Source organism: Phyllobates terribilis, unplaced genomic scaffold, assembly GCF_046119375.1.
Source record: "Phyllobates terribilis strain yellow unplaced genomic scaffold, ASM4611937v1 Scaffold_1__5_contigs__length_1240528914, whole genome shotgun sequence".
Lineage (NCBI taxonomy): Eukaryota > Metazoa > Chordata > Amphibia > Anura > Dendrobatidae > Phyllobates > Phyllobates terribilis.
The window spans coordinates 296,438,427-296,462,763 of NW_027362761.1; the positions used below are offsets into that span (position 1 = coordinate 296,438,427).

At 42.2% G+C, this 24,337-nt stretch overlaps 1 protein-coding gene across 1 annotated transcript in view; it reads right to left on the reverse strand.

Annotated features, from left to right (window-relative positions):
* Positions 1 to 24,337, reverse strand: part of SCARF2 (scavenger receptor class F member 2) — a 281,439-nt gene that overhangs the window by 20,149 nt on the left and 236,953 nt on the right. The window lies entirely within an intron of this gene.

A 24,337-nucleotide genomic window follows, 5' to 3' on the forward strand; every position in this document is an offset into this window, starting at 1 on the left:
AAAAGGTTGTGTCCGTGGGGTAGGTGCAGAAGAAAGACCATCTTCCAGCCAAACTAAAATGTCTACTTCTTTTAGCGGACAATGTGATAAGATCCCTTTCTTACGGCCACGCCAATCGCTACAAATTCCAGATGAGGCACAAAAACAGCAGGTGCTTCAACGGATATCAAGTGCTCCTTTAAGTGGGCTCTCCTCCACATCAACTTCAACATCACAAATACTCCAGTCCTCAAAGGTGTCACCCAAATCGCACTTGCTTCCTCACAGCTCCCAAATCTCCAGCTGTCCGTCTGAGTATGAGGTAGAACAGATGGTTGTGTCTGCAGAGCTGTTTACTCATACTATAGCCTGGGAATCAGAGGTCGACTCCAGCGCTTCTGTGAATCCAGACGAGGAAATGATCTGCACTGATGCCCAGAATCTTTATGAGTCGGATCCAGGACCAGACGCAGAAGGTTCTGACCATAATGTAGACCCTCATTCCCAAACTGTAACTCCTGTTGGTGGAGACAATGAGGAAGACGATGATAAGACTCAAATACCTGATTGGAGCGACTTTAGTTTTTTGTCAGGGCAGGAACAGGTTGGCTCTGAGGACGACGGGTGTGATAACGCACAGGGTGATGATGATGAGGTCAGAGATCCCACTTACTGTCAACCCACAGTCAGCCAAGAGATGAGGTCAGCAGAGGAGGTGGAGGAAGTAGAGGAGGAGGAGTTGTATGCGGAAGGGCTAACATCTGCAAGGTCCAGACGGTCGGCAGCATCAGGGCGGCAGGCATGTGAGGGTGGGGGAGATGATTTTACCAGGGCGCATGGTAGCAGCCAAACTAGTGAGGAAGGTGCAGGAGCCCAGGAAGAAGTGGAGGACGAACTGATGGAAGACTCATCAGATGAGGGAGACCTTGATCACATTTCTGTTGTGCGAGGTTGGGGGGAGAGGACAGAGGAAGGAAGCATGATTGTTACCTCGCCACCAACACAACAGGGACTTGGTGCTCCTGGATGCGCAACACACATGAGTGCCTTCTTGCTGCACTACCTGCAACATGACCCTCGAATTGTGAGAATTAGAAATAATCCTGACTACTGGGTTGCCACACTGTTAGATCCCCGGTACAAAAGTAAATTTGCAGAAATTATTCCTGCCATAGAAAGGGATGCACGCATGCAGGAGTATCAGCAGAGACTGTTGCAGAATCTTACATGTGCTTTTCCACAAAATACCAGTGGTGCACGTAGTGAATCTCACAGTTCCAACTTGCCAACCGTGGGACCGTCAAGTGTTCAGCACTCAAACCGTAACAGAACCACAGTATCTGCTGGTAACATCAATTTTGCGGAATCATTTCACCACTTTTTTAGCCCATCCTTTGCAAGGCCACAGGAGACAAGAAGTCTGACACATAGTCAACGCCTAGAGACGATGGTACAGGAGTATCTCCAAGTAAACATTGAAGCCACGACTGTGTCACTGGACCCTTGCTCTTTTTGGGCTTCCAATCTGGATAAATGGCCGGAGCTAGCCACTTACGCCTTGGAGATCTTGTCATGCCCCGCAGCCAGCGTTCTGTCTGAACGTGTGTTCAGCGCTGCTGGTGGTGTGCTGACAGATAAGCGCACGCGGCTCTCCACTGATAATGTAGACAGACTCACGTTCATAAAGATGAACAAATCATGGATCCGAAACGACTTTTCTACCCCTGTGTCATCCTGGGGAGAGTAAAAGCTTGATGATTGGTTAAAATCACCCTACCAACCGTTTTAAGCTTTCAAATTACTAATCATGTTTATCTGTATCTTGACTGGAAAATAATTTGGGCTTTGTAGCAGTGTGCAGCACTGATCCTATTAGGCCATCTATAATAAGCTTCACCAGATTTAAAATTAAAAATAATTTTTAGCTGCATCTAGCCCGGAAAATAATTTTGGGGCTCCGAGATGCGCAAGACACATAAGTGCCTTCTTGCTGCACTACCTGCAGCATGACCCTCATATTGTCAGAATTCGAAGTAATCATGACTACTGGGTTGCCACACTCTTAGATCCCCCAAACTTTTCGATCAACCTTTTCATTTTAATAAAGACCAAAAAAATGGTCATTTTTGAAATTATAAGCATTAGCAGGTTGTTAGAAACTGAAATCAAACAGTTTTCAACTCAAAACTTTATTCTAGGTGATGTTACATTTTCACATAGGACCCCTTGTTCGAAAGGAGCTTCTGAACTCTCTCGTCCATTGAATTTGTCAGGTTTTGGATGGTTTCTGCTTCAATTGTTTTGCATGAGGACAGAATACCCTCCCAGAGCTGTTGCTTAGATGTGAACTGCCTCCCGCCATCATAGACACTCCTTTTAATGATGCTCCAAAGGTTCTGAATGGGGTAGAGGTCAGGGGAGCATGGGGGTCACACCATAAGTTTGTCCCCTTTTATGCCCATATCAGCCAGAGATGCAGATGTTTTATGTGCAGCATGAGATGGTGCATTATCATGCAGAAAAATGATCTTGCTGTGAAATACACGGTTCTTCTTCTTGAACCATGGCAGGAAGTGCTGTTTGAGAAAATCCACATACATTATGGAGTTCATCTTTAGCGCCTTCAGGGATCCTAAAGGGGCCGACAATCTCTCTCCCCATGATTCCAGCCCAAAACATTACTCCACCTCCTCCTTGTTGGCGCTGTAGCCGTGTTTGCGTGGGGTGTCCATCAACCAGCCATCCTCCACTCCATTCATCTGGACCATCGAGCGCTGCACGGCACTCATCCGTGAACAAAACAGTTTTGAAATCAGTCTTCATGTAATGTTTGGCCCACTGGAGCCGTTTCTGCTTGTGTGAAGTGGATAGAGGAGGTCGACAGGATGGCGTATGCACAGCTGCAAACCTCTGAAGGACCCTGCATCTTGTTGTTCGGGGGACGTTGGAGGCACAAGCAGCTTCAAAAACTTGTCTGCTGCTATGACAAGGCTTTTTTGCCGCTGCTCTTTCAACCTGACGTAATTGCCTGTAGGAAAGAGTCCTCAATTTGCCCTTATCAGCACGCACACGTGTGTACTGTGAATCAGCTACATACTTCTTGATTGCCAAGACACTTCATCCTGATCATCGCACAATGTTGATTGTAGTCATGCCTTGACCTAAACACTCCACAATTTGTTGCTTCTCAGCAGCCGACACATCCTTTTTCTTTCCCATTTTGGCAGAAAATGTAGGCTGCTTAATAATGTGAGAGAGCCTTCTTAAGTAGTCTTGCCTTTCATTGGACACACCTGCCAAACTAATTAGCACAGGTGTCTGCAATTGCTTACAGTGATATAAAGAGCCCTGACACACATCACCATCAATGAGTTTAACTGACAAACAAACAAATTCTTCCCTTATCACTCCTAAACACTTTTTGCATAATAATTTTGAACGCGGTGTACATTTGCTTTTCCACAAAACACCAGTGGTTCACGTAGTGAATCTTACAGTTCTAACTTGCCAACCGTGGTCTGTATGGAATTGTTCAATAAAGGGCCCAAAATTAAGATAACATAGATGGGAGAGGTCTCTATGAATAGGAATTCCTAAGTATTTGATACCCTGTGAGGGCCAGGCAAAGGGAAAGTTGGACTGGATGGAATCCTATATGGATTTAGGGAGGGAGACATCGAGGGCCTCAGACTTCGCTGCATTGATTTTAAAATTTTACCATGTAACAAAGTGATCTATTTCAGCCATAACAGCAGGGATGGATATATGTGATTGAGTGATATATACTAGGACATCATCAGCAAATAGAGAGCACTTGTACTCGGTGCCTCCCACCTCAATCCACCTAATATTGGGGTTATGGCGAATTGATGAGAGCAGGTGCTCCGTCACTAGGATGTATAAGAGAGGGGACAGAGGACATCCCTGCCTTGTCCCATTGGTGATTGTGAAAGGTGATGAAAATGTTCTGACGCACCCCCTGGGCCTTGGGACACCCGGAGCCGGACCCTTTTTGGTGGATGCTGGTGGTTGTAGTCTTCGTGGCGGCGATCCGGTTCCGTGGCTCAGGGCGGTCAAACCAGTGGCGGAACTATTTATGTGGTTTTGATGTTTAAATGTCCGACTACGCCACCCGTGGATTGCGGTCAGAGTGAACCGCCGCTACAGGGCAGACCGCTAAGGCTGGTGTTGTGGGTGCAGCAGAGCGTAGCATAACTCCCCACGGGAGGAGTATAGCCTCAGGGCAGTGTATGCGGAGGATGGGGGTGATGGTGCAGGGCAGCAGCAGTAACGACACGGAGTCAGTGATGCAGTTCAGGGCCTTTACTCACAGTTCTTATTATCCAGACCACGTCTGCAGGTAACGGCTGCCCACGTCGTACTGTGCTCACCAGGTGAGGGGCTCAGACAACTCCCAGATAACTTTGGAGTGCTTCACAGGACCCCCTTTGTGTGTCCTTTGTCTGGCCTTTCTTACCAACACTTCTGTCCGGCTGCCTCGGGCCTCCTCTTGGTAAACTTGGCGCCAGTTTCCCTGACCCTATGTGGTGCCTTCCTAGCGGGTGGAGCAAGGGGCTGCGCCACATAAAATGTCAGAGCCTCCGGTTTCTAGCTGAGGGTCGTTTCCTGCCTCCACTAGTTCGGGGACCGGTCTCCCCCTTTGGCCTGACCCCTCCACGCAGGTGGATTCGGGCGTGCGGTGGCGACTCGCCCGTCCGCACCCCTGGGATCCCTTCATTCCTCGTTCCTGGAGCCTTCTCCGCTCCTCTTCCTTCCTTCTCCCTCTTGCAGGCCTGGGCCTCTGTTACTAGGCCCGCCTCCGGAGCAGAGCTCATGCAGAGCCCCTGCTCCCTGCCACTTCTGCTCAGACTTCTCTGCACTGAACTAAGATGGTGCCCACCTTTTATACTCCCTTCTCAATGCACCCAGGAACTGCTTCCTCCCTGCTCCTGCACTGCAGGGTTCCCCTTCCTCAGTGTTCCCTCCCCCCACTCCAGCCAGGGACAGGGACTGTCGTGCCCATCTCAGGGGCATATTGGTCGCCCTGCCCCACGGCAATGTGGTGTAATGCATGCAGGTGTCGGGTCCTGATCCACACTCCATCCTTATCTGAGAGTGAGATATCACACCTCTGGGTGAGGTGCAATACGTCTGTAGCAACCGAGCCCTCGGTGCTACAGTTCCATTTATCTTCAGCCTAGGTGACGTATTGTGATACAGGGCCGTGATTTTGGCTATAAAAGGGTCCCCTAGACCCCTACCCCAAGCTTTTTAAGAGAATCATATATGGCGTGCCAGGAGACTCTATGGAATGCTTTCTCAGCATCCAACGAGAGTATCTACTTACAAATTTTTAACTGCATCTAGCCCAGGAAATACTTTGTGCCTAGTAGCAGTGTCTGCTAGTCAGCGGATTATCCCGGCTGTTAAGCAAGCTACACCACCTGTAGTTTGGACACTTAATTTTTTCAAAGGAAATGCTTCGGGACCACGGGATACTTAGTGAAGAGCATCAGGAGGCACCCCAAGGCATAGGGGCTGGGACTGGCACTAGGATGCCTTGCGGTGGACAGCCGAGCTCGATCCTTATAAAAGCTTTTTAACTGCAGCAGCTTTAGTGGACGCTACTCGAGCTGGAATTACGCGGCTGCTGGCATGAGACTTGCCCTCCAATAGATCCTTGTAAATGGATTTAAAGTGTATTCATTCAAATTAGAGGGACAATTTAAATTAAAAAGCTTAGAGCTGCCTCCACCACAGGGGGGCTCTCTCGACCCACCAGCGGACAGGCACCAGTATTGGGAGAGGGGGGCTGGCCGTCAGGGTTCACCGCGGCTCTGGCACAAACCCGGCGACACGGAGGTGGCACGGGCAGGAGCGGACTGGCCGTCTCGGCTTCTCACTTTTTGGATTTTAGAAGGGCATGACATGCCTATATCTGTGTCTCCCCCTCCTTTTACTCCTCCACCTCTTTTCTTTTCGCATGACTATATGTACTTGTCACTTTTCCATGTGTTAGTTGTGTCTTCTGAGCAGTTTGTCAGCTTTTGGACACCTTTGAAGGTGTTTTCTATGTGTTTCTATGTGTTTTTGTTTGCCTGCCATTGGTTTTAACGGTGTTCGAAGGTGTTCGACGAACAGTTCGACGAACAGTTCGGCGAACACACGGGTGTTCGACGAACCGAACCGAACTCGAACACTACGGGGGTGGCTCAACACTACTTGCTAGCTCTAATCAAGAGTGACGAGCCGGCAACAGAGCGCATTGTCAGTGTGCACTTTAAGGAAAGAACACGACGAGCAGAGACAAGCCTAGTCCTCAAATAGATGTTACTTTGGGGGGGCAGGGCTTGTCTCTGCTCACTGCATTCTCTCCTTACAATGCGCACTGACAGTGCATTCTGTTGCCAGCTCTTCACTTTGCAATAGAGCTGGCAAGGTAGAACACTGTCATTGAGCACAGAGCAGAATATTGAACAGTAAGAAGCGAGCCCATACCGAGCATACATCGAAACTGACAACCAACGCATTCACAGTACAGCAGGGACTAGCCCAGCCCATGAAACGGGAGTCACTGACGAGGCTTCATTCCAGGGTAGGGACAGAGGCTGTGACAGTGACCGCAGCCTTTGCGCCCTGATGATGTCCCATTTGAATATTGCAGCATGCACTGAGGATTCTCAAACAAAACGTAATCAAGATGGAAATAGGTAGAAAAAATAAAATAAAGCAGAGTAAAGAGAAAAGGGTGGGGGCTTTTTAATTAAACCATATTAGAAAAACTATTATATTAGTTTTGGACCACCCCTTTAATCCCGGCACATGCATACCTGAACTAGTCAGGAGTGCCGTCACTCATCTCTGCTGTTTTCTGGTATTACGCCCACAGTGACATCATTAAGTAGGGAGAGCATGGAGGAGAAGTCATCCCTCTTGTTCTCCTCCTGCCTTGTCACACTGGATTGTCAATCATGCCATTGTGATACAAACATAGATACAGGAATGAGTGATGGTGATTTTAATACATCAGTCAATTTAATGCATCTGATCCCATTGTATGTTGTACAACACAATACATTTCCGATTGATAAAAAGTTGTTTTTCTTGCACAACTATTTTTTAAAGCAGTATTCTTCTTATAACAAAAAATAAATGTACTTGTAGCAACTGTGGTCAATGGAGATATTTTTTTCCATAGCAGCACGACATGTACTTGCAGCTTTCGCCAACTTCTAACTAGACGCAGCCAGAACATCATCACATTAATAGAAATGTACTTCCTCTTTGAAGTTATGAGCCAACAATTCAACTTTAATTTAAGGTCTTAGGCCATAACCAAAAAATGTAAGTAATCCAGACAAGAATTGTCAAGTGGAAAGCACAATGTCAAATCATAGAAAGCACATTTGTAGATATGGTCTGGAATAAGATTATGGTATATTGCACTGTAATATTGGTGGAGGAGTAGAAACATAGCCTTTTTATAATTCTGAAATATATCTCTAGGGCAAAATGAACAATACATGATTCTAAGTGTTACAGGTGTCAAAAAGTTATTCTATTTCCTAGGAATGAAATAGTCGAGGTTAGAAAACCATCTATTTTTTGTAAGGTTAAAGTAAGTTCACAAAGCCTCGAGATAGTCAATATGTAAGTTCTGGCTTAAAGGAAACTAAACTCTGTAGTGCTAGCTTCAAATCACAAAATAAAAAGGGGCTGTGCAGTCACTAAAAACACATCAAAAAACCTTCTCAACTGCTGTAAAGTAATAAAATAAAATTAACCCCAGCGAACCCCCACTGGTCAAGTTCCAAAACTGCCTAGGTCCCATGCTGGTCTCAGTACTTTCTGTTTGGTTCATATAGGTATGTGACTGCTGCAGCCAATCACTGGCCAAATTGGTGACTGACCTGTAACTGCTGCAAACAGTGATTAACCCTCCATCACATACAATAGGCCTGACAGGCATATCTCTTTTACTTTCATTTCTCCTTCCTCACCAGATTGTGAGGAAATCCCCTCCCTCCAGGTAGTCTCCTGTCTCTAGCAGCTCTGTGAAACCTCATACCACAGTTGGATTGCAGAGCTTCAGGAGGACAGATATAACTGCGCTAATCTCTCAGGCTCATTGTATGTGAACACGTCACACTCAATAAGGTTGGTATTTTATGTTTTTATTCATCACAATTGTTTATTTAGCTTGTTTTATGAATGTATAGCACAAAGTGTGAGGATATTTCATAGAAATAAGGCAGATTAAAAAAGAAAGTGTGCTGCTTAGGCATATACAGTAGTTCCCCAACACATATTCCTTCTCTTGCTTCAGATTATCTGCTGAAATGGAGAGGAAAATGTACAATTTATCAAAAAACCTTTATGTTGAGGAAGTAACAAACATGCTGTTAGATGATGCAGACCCCACACTGAATGAGGATTTAAGAGAGGAAAGTGAGATTGATTCTCATGATGAGGTGGAAGTATGTGAAGTGGATTCTGAAACAGAGCAAGATGGTGACAGTGATGAGGATGAAGATGTAGAATCTTATTATATGGGAAAAGATGAAAAAAAAACAATGGAACAAGAAGCCACTCCAGAAAAAACGTAGGGAACCTCAAAACATTATTACTCACCTTCCTGCAGTTATAGGAACTGCAAGTAAAGAAAAAACTGCAGTTGAATGCTGGAATAGTTTATTTACAGATGACATTCTGGACTCTATTGTCACATATACCAACCAATATACAGACATTATAAAGGACAAGTTCATCTGCAACAGAACCATCAAGGCCACAGATGAAATAGAACTGCGTGCTTTTTTTGGATTATTATACCTTGCAGGAGCTTATAGGGTAAATGGACAAAGTTTGGAGGAACTTTGGAGTAAAGATGGGGATGGAGTTGAAAAATTTGGCCTTGTTATGTCCATAAACAGATTCAAGCTTCTAATTCGTTGCCTTCGGTTTGACGACAGAACTACCCGAACCGAACGTAAAACACATGACCGACTTGCTCCAATTCGTGATATATTCCAAAAATTTATTGAAAACTATAAAAAAAGCTATTACCCTGGGGAGAATCTCACTATTGACGAAATGCACCCTGGTTTTCGTGGTAAATGTGCCTTTCGTCAATATATTCCATCAAAGCCTAACAAATATGGAATAAAAATGTATGCCCTTGCTGATGCCAGTAAGACCTACACTTACAACCTGGAAGTTTATGCAGGAAAACAACCAGAAGGTCCTTACTGTGTCAGCAACAAACCTAGTGATGTTGTAAAAAGACTGGCTGAGCCCTTATTTGGATCGGGTCGCAATATAACAGCTGACAATTGGTTTTCAAATTGTGATCTGATTGATTATCTGAAAATGCAGAAGCTTTTATATGTCGGAACTGTAAGAAAAAATAAAAAAGAATTGCCTACACAGTTTGTAAGTGTGAAAGGGAGACAACAGTACAGCAGTATGTTTGCATTCCATAATGGAAAGGTTTTGGTTTCCTATGTACCACAAGCAAAAAAAATTGTACTTCTTCTATCAACACTTCATGATGATGATGCCATCGATCCTGGGACTGAGGCACAAAAAAACCCGGAGATAATTACATTTTATAATGCAACCAAAGGGGGTGTTGATACAGCTGATCAGATGTGCTCAACTTTCAACGTCAGCAGAAACACCAAACGCTGGCCAATGGTCATATTTTTTGCTATGTTGAATTTGGGTGGTATAAATTCACAAGTCATTTACCTTGAAAACAAGCTTGAACCACTCCGTAGACGATTCTATCTGAAAAAATTGGCCCATGAACTAGTGCTTGGAGAGCTACGCAGGAGAAGTATGAAAACAATCGGTATCCCATCTCGCCTTCAAGTTCAGCTCAAAAGATTCCGCCCAGAAGATGATAGTGAAAATTCACCACCTGCACCACCTTCCAAAAGAAGGAGATGCACCACCTGCACCACGGAAAGCGGAATCAGAAGGCTTTCTAATTATGAATGTCACAAATGTCATAATGCAATCTGCCTGACACATGCAAAAATGATGTGTAATTCTTGCTCTTTGCTCTGCAAGTGTAATTTTTCTGGGGAAACTTCAGGATCTAATTCTGATTGAATATGTGTTTAATAGTACTTAAGGTACCTTAAAATTAAGTTTGTTTCCATAAATTTTCTTTGTAGAGTTTTTTGACAGAGTCGAACTGGGGACTATTTGGCGGGAGTTTTGAAATGTTTGTATTTCAGAGTTATTAGTTTTATGTTAAGTAAATGTTTTTTTTTTGCACCTGATTATGTGTAGTCTCTTTTATTACATCCCTATGAAGGTCACTGATCACTGTTAGAACACTGAAATTGCAAACATTAGATATTATAGGTATTTTTCTAGCCTGCGCCTGACAGTCACATTGTATGTGAACTCGTTAGAACCGATATTGTATGTGACGGAGGGTTAATAAACACTCTAACATGAGAAGCATGACTAAGAACATATATGAATGCAAAAAGTATTGAAAAATAGATAAAAACATATAAAAAATATAGTACAAGAAATCCATACAAGGTTAAGAATCAGATAAAAGGAAAAATGGGCAGGGTAACTAGGGCCCCAAGGGATGGCACAATGCAGATGAGCATGCATCATGCAAGTGGATGAATGAAGTATATATAAATAAAAAGAAAGTGCAATTATTATTTCAATTGTGAAAGATATCAGTAATAATAATAAAGTACAAATATATACCATATATAATGGTGCCAGCTATAATCAATAAGCATAAATGAAGATAGTAATGCTAGACATCCAACATATATAAAGTGGTGACTTTAATCACACACAGCAGAGAAAAGTTCCCAAAATATAATTACATTTAAACAATGTTACAGCATGGTCAAAAGCATGCAACAATCAAAGTAAAGGGGAGCTCCTACTGCCCGACCTGACGCGCATTTCAAACAGTGCGCTTTGTCAGGGGTGATTTGTATCACATATCTGGAAGGACATATGACCACTAGCAGACTCAGGCCACAGGAGATCAGGAAAGTTAATATTATTTATTTTATTATTTTGCATTTGAGAAGGTTTTTTTTTTTACATTTTTTTGCATTCTTTCAGTTACCGCTCCTGTATGTAATGGGTGACAATTTCCCAGCCTTTATACGTATTAGCCATTTCACTTTTGAGCTCATGTTTTAGGATAAATATTAAAAAAGGAGTAAAATGAGACTGCCTAGGCTTAAGAAAAAAATCACAATCGGTAGGGTAAGTTTATGTGTAAGCATCCAAATATACTCGGAAGTACTGCGCATAAGAACTAAGATAATGGTACACTGCTGTCTTGCAGCACTGAGGTCCTGGGTTTGTATCCAAAGGCAACATCTACATATAGTTTCTATGTTCTCCCTGTGTTTGTGTGGGTGTCTTCCATATACCTCAGTTTTCCCTCAAATCCAAAACCCTTCTGATAGATGATTTCATAAAGAACTGGCCTTATTGTGTTTCGCTAGGATAAGAAATTTGGTATGTCAACCCAACTGGGAACAGGGACTTGTGTGAGTGGTGACAATCTCTGTACCATACTGTTCTGTGGAGTATGTGGGAGCTTTATAAGCACTGGGAAACAAATAATTAGTGATGTATAAATAAAGCTAACATAGTGGATAATATTTTATTGTTTTCCACTGTGAGGTTTGCGTGGTAAGAGCTCCTGTTATGTTCTGCTACCAGAGCTAAGGAAAGAGAGGAGATCTGTCCCTACGATAGAACTCAGCTGAATCCCTACGATGTAACAGGGAACCTGATCCTGCGATCAGACCTGCTAAAGTCCTAAGCTAGTCTGTACGGAGACCTATAGATGTGGGGAAGGAATCCCTACAAGTACTAAGGACTGGGAGGAATATGGGACACCTCCTAACAGAAATAGTAGCAGACAGACGAACAAACAAAATATATAGAACATAGAGGTCCGTAGACCAAGCAAACTAACAGAGTAAGATACAGAGCACAGGCTAGCTAGAAAGTAATTATACAATGAAGTCCAGCAAAGCCAGAAGGGCGGAGCAGGCTTAAATAGGCCAACAAGGTCATGTGACCAGCAAAGGAAAAAAAAGCTAAGAGCAAGGTTCTAACAGTACCCCCCCCTTCTAAGAGGATCCTCCGGATCCCCTAGGACCAGGCTTATCAGGAAATCTCCTGTGAAACGCTCTGATAAGTCTGGACGCGGAAACATCATCCGACCTCACCCAAGAGTTATCCTCGGGTCCGAAACCTTTCCAGGCCACAAGATACTGCAAACTACCTCTATACAGTCTAGAGTTAAGGATGCGAGAAATTTCATATTCCCCGTCCTCCACCACCGGAGGAACAGAGGCAGAGGCGTCACAATCCGATACAACAGCTTTTTTCAACAGAGAGACATGAAATATCGGATTAATTCTCCAGGAGGTAGGAACCTCCAACCTAACAGCAGATTGGTTGACAACCTGAAGCACCTTAAAGGGCCCTACAAACTTGGGACCCAATTTCTTAGAAGGAATCCTCAACCGCAGATTCCTAGAGGACAACCAAACCATGTCACCAACAGCGAACAAAACCTCCTGTCGTTTCCTATCAAAGTAGTCCTTAGATTTTCTGTTGGCCTCCTGAAGATTACCACGCACATCCGTCCAAACTCTCTCCAAATCACCGGAAAAATTCTCCTCCTCAGGCACGGCAGATCCCAACTTGGAGAACGACCCAAACGACGGATGTCTCCCAGAACAACAAAAAAAAGGCGAACAACCAGCAGAAGAAGATGTATGATTGTTCAGAGCAAATTCAGCAAGTGGCAGAAACTCAGACCACCCCTCTTGATTGTCTGCCACAAAACAACGCAAGAACTGCTCAACATCCTGGTTTTTCCTTTCTGTATGGCCATTAGATTCAGGATGATATCCGGACGAGAACGATAAATGAACTCCCAGCCTGTCACAAAAGGCACGCCAAAAACGAGCCACGAACTGAGGACCCCTATCAGAAACAATGTCAGTAGGAACGCCATGAAGTCTGACAATTTCCTTGACAAAGGCCTTAGCGAGAGTTTTAGCGCAGGGCAGTTTGACAAAGGGAACCAAGTGACACATCTTGCTAAAACGGTCCACGACCACCCAGATGACAGTAAAACCCTCAGAGGGGGGAAGGTCAGTTATAAAGTCCATAGCCAAATGTGTCCAAGGAGCACTGGGAACCTCCAAAGGACAAAGCAACCCCGCAGCAGGAGTATGTGAGGACTTAGATCTAGCACATATAGTACATTGACGCACCCACTTAATGACTTCCTTCTGCCATCCAGGCCACCAAAAACTGCGACCCACCAGTCTCTTGGTCTCAGAGATTCCGGGATGACCTGCCAACCGAGATTCGTGACACTCAACAAATAAATCTCTCCTAAAGGTCCCAGGCACAAACAACCTCCCATGGGGAGTGTTAGATGGGGCATTCTCCTGTGCTTTAAGAATCTCATCTTCCAAAACGGAGTCCAAAGCAGCTATCACAACACCTTCTTGTAAAATGTTCTCCTCTTTCTCAGCACCGACTATGGGAGAAAAACTGCGAGACAAGGCATCCGCCTTAACATTCTTAGTACCAGGGATGTAAGTAACGGAGAAATTAAACCGCGAGAAAAACAGTGCCCACCTAGCCTGACGGGCATTCAGGCGCTTGGCAGCATCAAGATATATCAGATTTTTATGATCCGTAAGAACCTGAACGGGAAATTCCGCACCTTCCAAGAAGTGACGCCAGTGTTCAAATGCGAGTTTAATAGCCAATAATTCCCGATTGCCAATATCGTAATTCAGTTCAGTCTCCGAAAATTTTTTTGAAAAAAAGGCACAGGGATGTAATCCATCCCCGTTATCCTGAGACAATACTGCGCCAACCCCCACAGAGGAAGCATCAACCTCAACCAAAAACGGCTTAGTCACATCAGGCTGCATAAGGATGGGAGCAGAGGTGAACCTCTCCTTGAGATACACAAAAGCTTCAATGGCCTCAGAAGACCACTGAACCGCATCAGCACCTTTCCTGGTGAGATCGGTCAGAGGTTTGACAATACTAGAAATTTTTTTTATGAATTTTCTGTAATAATTGGCGAAACCTAAAAACCTCTGTATCGATTTCAAACCAATAGGCCTAGGCCATTCCTGTACAGCTTGAACTTTAACCGGGTCCATCTCAAAACCTTCACTGGAGATAATGTAGCCCAAAAAACTAATTCTCTGTACAGCGAACTCACATTTCTCCAGCTTAGCAAAAAGCGAATTGTCCATTAATAACTGTAATACCTCACGTACGCTCCGCCAATGAGACTCCAGATCCGGCGAATAAATCAAAATGTCATCCAAATACATAACCACATTTTTGCCGATCAAAGGTCTCAGGATGTCATTAATAAGATTCTGAAAAAATGCAGGAGCATTAGTAAGACCAAAAGGCATAACCAGATTCTCAAAATGACCCACAGGAGTGTTAAAAGCAGTCTTCCATTCATCACCCTCCTTCATGCGCAACAGATTGTATGCCCCCTTAAGGTCAATTTTAGAGAACCACTTGGCCCCCATTAACTGGTTAAACAGATCAGGAATCAATGGCAGTGGGTAAGGATTGCGTACAGTAATTTTGTTAATCTCACGAAAATCCAGACAAGGACGTAAACCGCCGTCCTTTTTTTTTACAAAAAAAAATCCAACCGCCACAGGAGACTTAGAGGGCCTAATGTGACCGGCGGCCAAACTTGTCTGTATGTATTCCTCCAAAGCCTTCCTCTCAGGAATAGTAAGGTTAAATAAACGACTTTTAGGAAGAGTCGCTCCAGGGACAAATTCAATAGAACAATCATAGTCTCTATGGGGAGGCAAAACCTGCGATTCCTTCTCAGAAAAAACTCTCCAAAAATCCTGAATAGGAACAGGCAATTCTCCCCTATCCAAAGCTGCAATACGCCCGTTATAACACTTGTCATAACATTTATGGCTCCAGGATTTAATTTCATTGGTAGACCAATCCAGTACAGGATTGTGAAATTTTAACCAGGGCAATCCCAATATTACTGGAGAAGGCAAGTTATTCAAAACTACCAAATCCAATTTCTCATGGTGAACACCATTAATAGTGAGAGGAAATTCACAGACCTTGAGAGTAATATTCTTCAAAGGGGAACCATCCACAGAAACCACAGCAATGGGGGATGATAAAGGTTCGGGTTTTAAATTGAGTCTTTCCAAGAATCCCCCATCAATTACATTCAGAGTAGACCCACAATCAACAAACACCCGAAATTCCATTAATTTTTCCTGAGCAATCGTGGAAGCAGCTAAAAATACACCCTTGGAATTTAAACAGGCAATACGGGCATGACTGACCATTTTTTTTTCTTTCTTCATACGAAGCTCACAGCCTTTAATCAAATGACCAGATTTTCCGCAATAGAAACACAAGCCTTCAGAAAATCGACGGTCTTTTTCTTGAGAGCGAGGTGCCACCGATCCAATCTCCATCGGTTCACCACTGTTAGTACACACATTCTCATAACCAGAAACTGACATAGCAGAGGATTTGCTCTCATTAACCCTTGCACACAGTCTCCTATCCACCCGTATAGCTAATTGCATAGCCTGTTGCAAATCTTCAGGTGTAGGATAAGCAATTAGCAGGTCTTTAACCCTTTCACTGAGCCCAGCAAGAAATAGACTTTTCAGAGCAGAATCGTTCCACCCTATTTGAGTAGACCAACGACGGAAATGAGTACAATATTTTTCCACATTACCTGATCCCTGTTTCAAACGTCTCAACTCAGTCTCAGCTGATGCGACACGGTCAGGATCATCATATAATAGTCCCAAAGCAGAAAAAAAACTATCCACTGATCTGAAGCATGTATCACTAGGTTGCAAAGAAAAGGCCCACTCCTGAGGCTCTTTGCGCAAAAGTGACATTATGAACCCTATGCGCTGGGATTCATCCCCAGAGGACTTGGGTCTCAAACGAAAATACAATAAGCAAGCATTTTTAAATGAAAAAAATTCTCGATGTTCACCAAAAAATAAATCCGGGAAACATACCTTAGGCTCCAAGAAATGTGCTCCAGGACAGTTACTCACGTGCTGACGGAGCTCGGCCACCTCCAGAGAGAGTCCCTGCAGGCGATGAGCGAAATCCTGAACCGACACCATGATGGAACAGAAAAATCTTTCCTTAGAGAATTTGCAGGCTGGACTTACTGTTATGTTCTGCTACCAGAGCTAAGGAAAGAGAGGAGATCTGTCCCTACGATAGAACTCAGCTGAATCCCTATGATGTAACAGGGAACCTGATCCTGCGATCAGACCTGCTAAAGTCCTAAGCTAGTCTGTACGGAGACCTATAGATGTGGGGAAGGAATCCCTACAAGTACTAAGGACTGGGAGGAATATGGGACACCTCCTAACAGAAATAGTAGCAGACAGACGAACAAACAAAATATATAGAACATAGAGGTCCGTAGACCAAGCAAACTAACAGAGTAAGATACAGAGCACAGGCTAGCTAGAAAGTAGTTATACAATGAAGTCCAGCAGAGCCAGAAGGGCGGAGCAGGCTTAAATAGGCCAACAAGGTCATGTGACCAGCAAAGGAAAAAAAACCTAAGAGCAAGGTTCTAACAGCTCCTTTACAATGTCTTAGTAAAGATATTGGCCCTGTAGGCAGGATGATTTGTGGGAGGTTGTGACACCCTTCAGCGAATAAACACTTAAGGTCTTCATAAATAATAGTGCAAAGTACAGAGGTTCCACAACTCTCAGACATTTTCAAGTGTACAATTGATGGGAATTCTCCATGCACTAAATTAAGCTACATGATGAATTTGTACCTTTGCTCGCTAAAGGGTCTTTATTCAATTTAAACTTCCTATGATAAATGAGTAAGATGGAGTTTCCTAAACACAATGTTTATCAAAAAGCACCGAAACTGACTGTAGTCTACAAGGTAGCTAAATTCTGTTACTTTATACTTGACAAATGAGACAATTATTAGGGATCACTATTGTCAGTACCATTAGTCAAATTGCTATAGGTGATAAACCTTGCTGTACAGCTTACCATGGAAGCATCTATAAAATAATGGTGCAGGCTTCACTGAAAGTCTACAGAAATGGATAAACGTAACCGAATGCTTTACTTGGCTATCTCCGTCAATCCCGTAGTCTTTCAATAGAACCACTGTGCACATGCTCAACCACCACTCTCCATACAAAAAGGTACTTGTGCCCACTCTTTTGTTATCAGTGAGAGAGGTTTTAGGTCAGGGATGTCAAACTCAAAATACACAGAGGGCCAAAATTAAAAGCTTGGGCAAAGTCAAGAGCCAACCTCCATACAGTATAATGGCCCCATATAGTGCTCCATATAGTATAATGGCTCCACATAGTGCTCTATACAGTATAATGGTCTCACATAGTGCTCTATATAGTGTAATTGCTCAACATAGTGTTCTATACAGTATAATAGTCCCACATAGTGCTCCATACAGTATAATGGCCCCACAGAGTCCTCCATACAGTATAATGGCCCCGACTAGCATTGCGGGCCAAATATACTCACCCTGCAGGCCAGATTTGGCCCGCTGGCCAGAGTTTGACATGTGTATTCTAGGTACATAACACAAAGATACTTCTCTCTTTTCATCTATTCATTTCCATGGCATGAAAAATTGCATCAAAACTGAATGTGTAACTCCACGCTAAAATCAACTTAAAAGTCGGTGCTATGTACATCAGCACCATTTTGGTCAAATTTTCTTTACACTTGAGAACAAAATGCCCTCAGTTATGAGAACTGTATTAATCTTTTATGAATTCTGCCACTGTTATATCTAACAACTCTTAGGAGCCCTTTTCCTTTTGATAATGGAATCACATAAATGCAATGATACTTTTAATATTATCCTGATAAGGAGACATGCTCTAATTTGTTTTGTGAGTGCTTTCTTTTGCATTATATTGTTGTGTTTTCCGCAGTTTTGGAATTTTTTTTATGTTTATTGAAATTTTCCCCCCTTATAACTGAACACCATATGCTATCATATGTTTTCCTCAATCACATGCTTCCCTATATACAAAGTAATGGAACAAAGCAACGTTCTAGCAGCAGATGACTTATATTAGCTAGCTTACACAATTTCCATTTTCAGCAACAACGCTTTGCTTAATCATATGCAAGTCATATGATCTCAATGCACAGGGAATATGGAGAAAATGTTGGCAGGATCCCAGATTTTTGTGAACAACACAAAGCCAAAGTGATTGGAAGCAAAGCTCCGTCTGAATAAAACGTGTTCTGCTTTTTGAGTATGATTTTCAGGAAAGTACAAGCAGGAATCCCCTAAAGTGGAAACAGAACACCGGACACTGCTGTGACATAAAGCTTGCTCACAAATATTTCCCCGCTTTCCTTTAGGATGTCATCAAAGTGTAAAACAATGGCAGCAATCTAATTCTATTAATTGTGTTACTGTGAACACGTGACACTACTCAGCTAGTTGGCATCCTTCTCTTGATATGATATATACTTACAAATAGTATAAAGTGACGGCAGCATAAATCTGTACACAGCTAGAGATAGGAAAGCAGTACTATCTGTGCCTGCGTCATCTTACAATTAAAATGATCCACTACTCATAACAAGCAGAAAAAAAGTAGATTCTACAGCGAAACGTCCTCAGGCAAGTAAAACTTGAAGTTTATTTCACAAAAACATGGTCGTGGCTTCATTTCTCTGTAGTCTCGTCTGCTTTGTGCTATCATTCCTCGTTTTAACGTTTTTGTGAAATAAACTTCAAGTTTTACTTACCTGAGGTCGTATCGCTGGAGAATCTACTTTTTTTCTCGACTTGCTGCTACAGCCCTAGCCTGGGCGGCTCCGTACGCTGTTCCTCCTCGTGGCACAGGAGTTTTCATTGTTGGAGAGCTGACTTTTTGTGTTTTCTTTTACGTACTAATCATGGCAAGTGACCAGTGTATTACAATGAAAACTAAAAACAGAGCCCCAACTAATTTAACCATATATTTTTAGACTTCGCACTTTACTTGCGTGTTGTATTCTATTTGATGACTCTATGTTTTATGTTTAAAAGCAGAAATACAGACTTCAATCACAGAACAATATAACTTTCATACTATCTATGAACTAATCCAATATTTACAGCAGGAAAAGAAGAAGATTTATCCAGCGATGATTTTGTTAATAAAAATTAATTTCTCTTTATTGAGTAAAATTTAAAAGATAATCCAGTGGATACAGTCAAAAGCAACTACCATGCACCCTCCATGGCGATTCAGATCGACGCGTTTCAACTTAATTCGATAAATCTTCTTCTTTTCCTGCTGTGCATGTGCTTGACCCGTACCAGGGCGGTTCCGTGCGATGACCTTCTAAGGAACACTAACTTACCGGTGAGCTGACTCTCCTTACCCCTATTTTCCCTTTTATTTTCACAATCCAATTTACAGCCATAACTGTTTATCCCTTTCCCATAGTAATAGCTCTGCTTTAAATCACTTGTCTCATCTAGTGCATTATTTCTGTGTCCTGTTGTGTACAAATATGTGACCCTTCAGATTTTGTGTTATACTACGCCTGATGAAGAGACCGGAGTAGTTTCGAAAGCTTGCAACTTGTTACCATCTTTTTAGTAAGCCATTATTATTATTTATTATTATAGCGCCATTTATTCCATGGCGCTTTACATTTGAAAAAAGGGGTATACATAGCAAAAACAATTACAATAAATTACAATAATCTTGAACAAAAATGCAACAGCAAACTGGTACAGGAGGAGAGAGGACCCTGTCCGCGAGGGCTCACAATCTACAAGGGATGGGTGAGGATACAGTAGGTGAGGGTAGACTGGTCGTGCAGTGGTATGGTAGAGCGATGGTTACTGCAGGTTGTAGGCTTGTCAGAAGAGGTGGGTCGTCAGGTTCCTTTTGAAGGTTTCCAAAGTAGTCGAGAGTCTGATGCTTTGGGGTAGAGAGTTCCAGAGTAGAGGAGATGCACGTGAAAAATCTTGTATGCGATTGTGGGAAGAGGAGGTACTAGGTCACAGATGTATGGAGGAGACAGGTTGTTGATGGCTTTGTATGCCATGGTTATGGTTTTGAACTGGAGTCACTGGGCAATGGGGAGCCAGTGAAGTGTTTGACAGAGAGGAGAGACCGGGGAATAGTGGGGGGACAGGTGGATTCGGGCAGTTTAGGATAGATTGGAGGGGTGCAAGAGTGTTGGAAGGGAGGCCACAGAGCAGGAGGTTGCAGTAGTCGAGGCGGGAGATGATGATGACCATTAAAAGGTATCAACCACTGAGGACTCTCAAATCTAAATATTTTTAACATCACACTGGTCCTTCAGACTGTGGTTTCACTCTTCACTCCTATATAAATATGCCAAGATTACATGTTCATTTCATTGGGAAAAGTGGATTAAGTCACTGTTATACACGATTGGCACCAGCATATTTCCTTTTGCAAGGTGTGTGTGTTAAACTATTTTATTTTGCCCAGAGTTTTCTTGATTGCTAAGCCATGAATTGCAAACAAGATTTGTTATTTTGCACACCCTAAATGCTTTCTTTATCAGTCAAAATACTGAAGCAAAAATGATACAATACTTTAACAAAGATGCAACTGCAACCATCTCACAGATATGTCCAGGCAGACCATGAAAGTTAACACCTAAACAGGACCGTCTTCTTATGAGAAGGGTTGAAGAATATCGACATACAAGGTCACTTCTGTTAGGTAAGAAGTAGAAAGTCAAAGCAGTGGTGTTTCCCGTGACACAATACAGACTACACTACAGAAGAATGTCATGCTTGTGTGTCGTCCACAAAGGAAGCGAGCTTACAATTTTCCAGGGCCCATGCCGCAAAATATGAATACTTCTGGAACTTTATACTCTTCAGTGATAAGACCAAGATAAATGTTTTTGGAACTGATAGCTTCAAAACTGTATAGCGTTGCAAAGGTGAAGAGTACGAAGAAAAATTCATGGTGCCTACAGTGAAACATTGTGGTGGCATTGTCTTAATGAGGGGCTGCATGAGTGTTGTTGGTGCCGTGGAGCTACATTTCATTGATGGCATCATGAATTCACAGATTTACTGCTTTATATTGAAAGATGATTCTATCATCACTCTGTGCCCTTGGTAGACATGCACTTTTCCTACATTATCCAAATCACACACCTCAGACCACTGTTGCATTTTTGAAGAAGAAAAGGGTGAAAGTGATTCAGTGGCCAAGTATGTCTCCTGATCTGAACCCAATCAAACACCTATGGGGAATTTTGAAGAGACAAGTTGAGCATCACTCTCCATCCAGTATCCAGACTCTAAAAGAGGATTGTTCTTGAAGAATGGAAAAAGATAAATGTTGCCATATGTCGCCAACTTGCTCATTCCATGCCTAGAAGACAAGGTGTAGCCTTAAAAATCATGGAGGTCAACAAAATACTAGATGTAGTAGTTTTTGATGAGGGGTGTATATTATTAACCTTACTTTCATTTTATGGGATAAGGAATGTTCTACGAAACTCAGCCCTTTTAAATTTTTGGAAATTGTTCTCGTGTTCAGTGAGGTATTGATTAAAATCTTACTTTTCAAAGAGGGTGTACTTATTTATGCTAATCTCTGTGTATATACAGTGCAGACCAAAAGTTTGGACACACCTTCTCATTTAAAATTTTTTCTGTATTTTCATGACTATGAAAATTGTACATTCACACTGAAGGCATCAGAGTGAAGGCAAAGGGGCCAACAAGTGCTAAGCATCTCTGGGAACTCCTTCAAGATTGTTGGAAGACCATTTCTGGTGAAGCTCATCAAGAGAATGCCAAGAGTGTGCAAAGCAGTCATCAAAGCAAAAGGTGGCTACTTTGAAGAACCTAGAATATAAGACATATTTTCAGCTGTTTCACACTTTTTTGTTAAGTATATAATTCCACATGTGTTAATTCATAGTTTTGATGCCTTCAGTGTGAATGTACAATTTTCATAGTCATGAAAATACAGAAAAATCTTTAAATGAGAAGGTGTGTCCAAGCTTTTGGTCTGTACTGTATATATATATATATATATATATATATATATATGTATATATATATATATATATATATGTATATTTATACATATATACACACACACTTTTTTTTGTTACATCTCGCTCGCTCTCTGTATATATAAAGAAAAACTGACAACTTGTAGTATAGTAGTTTCATTTCTTGTCTTCACCTTCATTATATGCAATAAATTCTACCAGCAACTTCTTAATGTGATATATATTGAACGACATGGAAAAGGAAGAAAAGAAGGGTTGTAAATTGCTGCTGCTATATTTTTATTATTGATATATGATTATTTCTAAAACATGATAGGCAGCATATCCTGAAAGGACTGATGTTTCTTTCAGTACAAAATAAATGTGCATGTGCTCCTGCATACATTTTCATAAGGACAAATACAATAAAATAAAATCTGAATTCCAATCATCTGCATAGATTACAAATGATAACTTCAAGATTCTACTTTGCTGACTCTGATCAAAGCATTACCAAGTGTCAAGGCGGTCTATTGTACATACACTCCTCATTATTGTAATTGTAACATCAAGAAGGAAAAGTCATACAATTATTGAAATCACAGGATTGATTGACTTGTTAATGATATGCAAATGACGGAAAAATGGAAGCAACATTTTCAAAATATCTCGATTTATTGAGCATCAAGTATGAGCACCACGCATAGAAATACACACACTTATGTGCTTCAGCTCTTATCAGTGAGTTTTCTTAATGGTTGTTTGCGGAATGACGCCCCATATGTTCTCGATGGGAGACAAGTCCAGAGATACTGCAGCCAAGGAAGCATGTTTAGATGCTTTGACGTTGTTATTGAAAAATGGCTTCTGGGACACTACAAAATAATTAGTATATTTATTGGGTTCTGGTATTCAGGATGAAACCTTCATAATTCATTTGAACTTTCATCACAGCAGGTACACAGCACCTTTGAATCACCTGTATCCCACAAGTTGCCATGCTGCAATGTACAATTACATCAGATTCCAAGGTTAAAGTGAAGGTTTATTTAATTTGTAATAAATGTTGATAAATGTCAATTTTCTTTAGTCATTTTAATCTGGAGCACCTCCTATAATAGTAGTCTAGTTGTATATTCTGGAGCATTTCCTATAAGAGAGGTCTAGCTGTGTATTCTGGAACACCTCCTATAAAAGTAGTCTGGCTTTGCAGTCTGAAGAACAACCTACAACAGTATTCTAGCTGTGAAGTCTGGAGCATTTCCTATAACAGTAGTCTGGTTTAGTTATCTTGAGCACCTTTTATAACAGTAGTCTAGCTGTGTATTCTGGAGCACCTCCTATAACAGTAGTCTAGCTTCATAGTCTGGAGAACCTCCTATAACTCTAGTGTAGCTGTGTAGTTAGGAATATTTCCTTTAATAGCAGTCTGATTTATTGTCTGAAGCAGCTCCCATATAATTAGTTTGGCTTTGTAGTCTCAATAACTTTCTATAACAGTAGACTTTCTACGTATTCTTGAGCACCTCCTATAACGATAGTTGGACTGTGTAGTCTGGGGAACCTCCTATGACAGTAGACTTGCTGTGTATTCTGGAAACCCCCTAGAATAGTATTTTGGCTTTGTTGAACAGACTGACACAAGGAAGCTTCTAGAGATCCTTATCTCATCTGTACAATAAAATAAATGACTTGTACCATTTGAACCCAGCTCTGACCACTCCTGGGTCTTTGTGCACCCCTCAGATGGGGTCTTGGGCTCCTTCTTTGGGTATCCCAGAAATGTGACCTTAGGCTCCCGTGATTGCTCAGGGAGTTTTTCAAGGCCAAGTATCTTTCTACGAGGCTCACAAGGTCATCTACATTCTGGGGATCTCCTTGGGCAATCCAGCTTTGCGTGGATTTCGGTAGTGAGTGGATAAATCAGTCCACTATCACTCTTTCCACCATCTGTGCTGGAGAACAGGTCTTGGGCTGCAACCATTTTTGCACCAGTTTAGGCAGGTTGAACATCTAGGACAGCAGGGCTGTGGAGTCGGTAAGCCAAACCTCCGAATCCAACTCCTCAATTTCCATAACACCGACTCCGACTCCACGGCTCCGACTCCCTCATACATGGCTCATGTTTAAGTGATAAATTTACTGTAGCACAGATTAATCTCAGCTAAAAGTCTAGACCCTTAGATCAGGAATAGGACAAACATTTACAGGACATTTCATAACTTTCCCAAATTCTTATGAAAAAATATTCC